This window comes from Arachis hypogaea, chromosome 3 (assembly GCF_003086295.3).
Source record: "Arachis hypogaea cultivar Tifrunner chromosome 3, arahy.Tifrunner.gnm2.J5K5, whole genome shotgun sequence".
NCBI classification, from domain to species: Eukaryota; Viridiplantae; Streptophyta; class Magnoliopsida; order Fabales; family Fabaceae; genus Arachis; species Arachis hypogaea.
Window position 1 is genome coordinate 92,213,500 of NC_092038.1, and position 5,664 is coordinate 92,219,163.

The following is a 5,664-nucleotide window of genomic DNA, read 5'->3' on the forward strand; positions in this document are numbered from 1 at the left end:
TCTGCTCACTAACCCACTAACTATTTGATAATTTACATCACTCACACTAACAATTACTCTAACAAGTCATTTTATCTCCTGTTGTGCAATCTGTTTGTTGTATGACAGGGAGAAGAGAATGAGCTTCAACATCCTTTGATTCAGAACCTGAAAGAACCCTTTGGAGACTAAGAAGGGAAGCAAGAGGGAAAAGGATTATTGGTACTAAGGAAGAAGAGGAAGAGTATTTTGAACCCAACATCGAAGAAAATATGGAGAACAATCATGAAGAAGAAGCTAATAATCATGTCAGAGAAGGCCATGCAAACCAGGCTGGGCAAGAAAGGAGAGTCTTAGGATCCTATATCAATTCTAATCCTGGAAACTATGGAAGCAGCATTCAGAAGCCCACCATACATGCCAACAATTTCGAGCTAAAACCCCAGCTCATCACTCCTGTGCAAAATAATTGCTCATTTGGAGGAGGTGCTCAAGAAGATCCTAATCAACATTTGACCACCTTCCTAAGGATTTTTGACACAAGAAGAAAACCATTGAAGAAGCCATAGATGTCATTGAAACAGTTGCTGAAAATGACTACTTCTATGCTTCCGAAAGAAGTAACACTAGAGGAGTAATGGAGCTGAACCACATGGATGCATTGTTAGCTCAAAACAAGATGATCACCAAGCAGCTAGCAGATCTTACCAAGAAGGTGGAGGAGAACCAAGTTGCAGCAGCCATCACCTCATCATCAGCTCAAGAAGGAGTAAACATAGGAGAAGAAGGTGATTGGGAGTAAGCCAACTATGTTGGAAACTCACCTAGACAAGTCCATGATCCATACTCCAAAACTTACAACTCTGGATGGAGAAATCACTCCAACTTTGGATGGGGAAACCAACAAGACCAAGGGCAAGATCAGAGACGCTACAACCTCAACTCCAATAACAATGCAACTCATCAAAACACCTCACAGAGATACTACTAACATCCATCTAACCAACCTTCTCAACTACCTAATCTCAACCCACCATCAAAAACTGAGGATAAGCTCTCAAGGATTGAGGGTCTACTTGAAATTCTATGCAAGGAAATTCAAGATAGTAAAGCTTTTAGGGAAGAAGTACAATCCAACATGCAAAATCAAGATGCTGCCATCAAGAAACTAGAAACCCAAATTGAATTCTTATTCAAGCAAGTCCTTGGACACAATAATTGCAGCAATATTAACTCAATACCAAAGGAGGAATGTCAAGCTATCACCCTCAGAAGTGGGAAGGAATTGAAGGAAACCCACAAGAAACCACCAGAGAAGAAATTAGATGAAGAAAACAGAGGACATGAGGAAGCTCAACCTTCAAGTCCTATGCTACATCAAGAAGAATAAGCACTCAAACCATGTTTCTCAAAGGCTCCATACCCCCAGTAGCTGCAGTTAAAGAAGAGGGGAGAAGACAACCAATTCTCAAGATTCTTAGAAATCTTCAAGAAACAACAAATAAACATACCCTTTGCTGAAGCAATAGAGCAAATGCCACTCTATGCCAAGTTCTTGAAGGAATTGATGACCAAAAAGAGAAGCTAGAAGAATAATGAGACCGTGGTGCTCACGGAAGAATGCAGCGCCATCATCCAACACAAATTGCCTCAGAAATTGAAGGATCCTAGGAGTTTCTAAATCCCTTGTATCATTAGGGAAATCACTGTGGAAAAGGCTTTATGTGATCTAGGAGCCAGCATAAACCTAATGTCTCTAGCAATGATGAAAAAAATGAAGATTGAGGAAGCCAAACCAACAAGAATGGCGCTGCAACTAGCAGACAGATCATTCAAATTTTCCCATGGGATAGTAGAAGATCTGTTGGTGAAGGTGGGAGACTTCATCTTTCCAGCAAATTTCGTAGTATTAGACATGGAAGAAGGAGCTAAGACTTCCATCATCCTGGGAAGACCATTCTTAGCCACTGCCGAAGCCATTATTGATGCCTAAAAGGGTGAACTCGTCCTTAGATTACATGAGGAGAAAATGACATTCAATGTGTTTAAAGCCATAAGTTACCCACATAAGTCATTGGGAGAATGTATGAGGTTGCACTCCGTAGAGGCTTTGGTACAAGAAACTCTTGAAGAAGAACTTGAAGCATCAACAGAAGAAAAATTAGCAGCAAGCGAAGAAGCTGCAGTCGCTGAAATACATGTTCAAGGCATGCTAGAAGAAAATGAGGAAGGAAAAGAAGTGCCTAAACTGGAGCTTAAAGAACTGCCAACCACTCTCAAATATGCATACTTGGGAGAAAATAAAAGTTATCCAGTGATCATAAATTCAGCCCTCAGCCAAGAACAAGAGGAAGAATTGCTTCAAGTCTTGCGAAAGCATAAGGATGCCATTGGATGGACACTTGCTGACTTGAAAGGAATTAGTTCAGCCATATGCATGCATAAGATACTCCTAGAAGAAGGTGCCAACTGTCCATTCAGCCCCAAAGAAGGTTGAATCCAGCAATGAAGGAAGTAGTGCAGAAAGAAGTTATGAAATTGTGGCAGGGTGGAGTAATCTACCAATTTCAGATAGCCAATAGGTCAATCTAGTTCAAGTGATTCTCAGGAAAGGAGGAATCACTATGGTGCCCAAGAAAGGAATGAGTTAATCCCTGCAAGAACCATCACAGGCTGGAGAATGTGTATTGACTACAGGAAGCTCAATGAAGCCATAAGAAAAGATCATTTTCCACTTCCCTTCATGGATCAAACGTTGGAAAGACTTGCGGGACATGCATACTATTGTTTTCTAGATGGTTATTCAGGATATAACCAAATAGTGGTTGATCCAAGAGACCAAGAGAAAACATCATTCACATGTCCATATGGAGTGTTTGCCTATAGGCGTATGCCATTTGGGCTATGTAATGCACCAACAACTTTTCAACGCTGCATGCTCTCCATCTTTTCAGATATGATAGAGAAGTTCATTGAAGTTTTCATGGATGACTTCTCAGTATTTGGAGATTCCTTCCCTAATTGCTAAACCATCTTACCTTGGTATTGAAAAGATGTCAAGAAACAAATTTAGACTTGAACTGGGAAAAATTTCATTTCATGGTGACAGAAGAATAGTTCTTGGCCATAAAGTTTCTAATCAAGGCATTGAGGTAGACAGAGCTAAGGTGGAGCTAATTGAAAAGTTACCTCCACCAAGTGATGTCAAGGCAATTAGAAGCTTTTTGGGACATGCTGGCTTCTACAGAAGATTTATCAAAGATTTTTCAAAGATAGCCAAGTCTTAAGCAATCTCCTAATGTCTGATACACCATTTATTTTTTATGAGAAATGCATGCTAGCATTTGAAAACTTAAGAAAGAGGTTATCCTCAGCTCCTATCATCACCCTTCCTGATTGGAATTTACCATTCGAACTGATGTGTGATGCATTGATTTCGCAGTTGGGGCAGTGTTAGGACAGAGAAAAGAAAGTTTGGTGCATGTGATATACTATGCTAGCAAGGTCCTTAATGATACTCAAAAGAATTATACCGCTACAGAAAGGAATTGTTGGCTATAGTTTTTGCATTTGACAAATTTAGATCATATCTTATTGGCTCTAAAGTTATTGTTTTCACTGATCACACAGCACTCAAATATCTATTTAACAAACAAGAGTCAAAACCAAGACTAATCAGATGGATCTTATTGTTGCAGGAGTTCAACATTGAAATTAGAGACAAAAAGGGTATGGAAAAAAGTGGTAGACCATCTATCCAGAATACCTTGTGAGAAGAATGATGCCCATGATACAAGTGTAAATGAATTCTTCCCAGATGAGCAGCTAATGATGATTCATAAAGCACCATGGTTTGCGAATATTGCCAATTTTAAAGCAGCTAGTGACTTACCCCTGGAATCAACAAAATCAAAGAAGGAAACTCATCAATGATGCCAAGTATTTCATTTGGGATGAACCCTATCTCTTTAAGAAATGCTCAGATGGAATCTTTAGGAGGTGCATCTCAGAAGAAGAAGGACGAAGGGTCTTGTGGAGTTGCCATAGTGCTAGTTATGGAGGTCACTTTGGAGGAGAAAGAATGCCGCAAAGGTGCTGCAATGTGGGTTCTTCTGGCCACTATCTTCAAAGATGCTAAGGAATTGGTGAGAAGCTGCAACGAATGCCAAAGGGCTGCAACCTGCCCAAGAGAGATGAGATGCCACAGTAATACATTCTAGAACTTGAACTGTTTGATGTATGGGGAATCGATTTCATGGACCATTCCCACCCTCATACTCAAACAAGTTTATCTTGGTGGCAGTAGACTATGTATCTAAGTGGGTGGAGGCAGTGGCGACCCAAGTAATGACAACAAGGTGGTCATAACTTTCTTCGAAGGAATATCTTCACTAGGTTTGGAGTCCCACGAGCCCTCATCAGTGATGGAGGGGGCCATTTCTGCAATAGACCATTGGAAGCCCTACTCCTGCGATATGGGTGAAGCATAAGGTTGCACACCTTATCATCCCCAAAAAGTGGGCAAACAGAGATATCTAACCAAGATTGAAAAGGATTTTGGAAAAGACTGTGGGGATATCAAGAAAGGACTGGGCGAAGAAGCTAGATGATGCTCTTTGGGCATACAGGACAGCTTTCAAAACACCAATTGGGATGTCCCCATATCAACTGGTGTATGGTAAGGCTTGTCACTTGCCGTTAGATATGGAGACAAGGCCTCCTGGGCCCTTAAAATACTGAACCTAGATAGCATGCTGCTGGTGAAAAAAGGTTCTGCAGCTTCAAGAATTGGAAGAATTTAGATCTCAAGCCTATGAAAATACCAAAATCTATAAGAAAAAGCAAAAAGAGACATGATCTCAATTTGTACCCAGAGTTTCGAAGAAGGGCAACATGTGTTCTCTACAATCTAGACTGAAACTCTTTCCTGGGAAACTAAATCAAGATGGTGGACCCTTCCTAGTCACAAAAGTTCACCTTATGGACACATAGAAATAATGAAAGAAGCTAAAGAGAAGATTCACTGTGAATGGACAAAGACTCAAACACTACTTGGGCAGCATGGGGGAGAACCCCAAACAAAAGTACAACCTCAACTAAGGAAAGAATCGTCGAGCTAGCGACGCAAAAAAGTGCTTTGTTGGGAGGCAACCCAACCTGAGTAATTCTTTTTCATAAGTCTTTCAATAAAAATTTCAAGTTGGATTCTCTATAGTGTGAGGAACTAAGTTTGGTGTTACACACCAAAAACAATTCGAGGGTGAATATATGGCTCTAAGTTTGGTGTTCCACCAAAACTCCAGCTGAAGAGTGCATTTCAACCCTTAGTGATGAAACATCCCTCTAGCAATTAGAGAACCTACTTGACAGAGGCTTAGCCTCTAAGATATAGATTAATTTTTTTGTAGCTCATAGTTGTTTCTTAATAAAAAGCACACAAGGTTCTTACATGCGTCCAATTTGTCAAGTAAGCAAGAACTAAGTTTGGTGTTCACACACAAGTTAAGTTCTGAAGATCACAAACATATATGCATGCTAACCCTTTCCAAGTGCTTGGAGAACAAGCAACTTTCAATAGTGTTGCAGGAATTCAATCAATCTCAGGAATGAGCAACCCCATCATCCAAGGAAACAGACAGGGATGCAATTATTAGGACGAGAATACCAAGGAAGATATCATGAGGT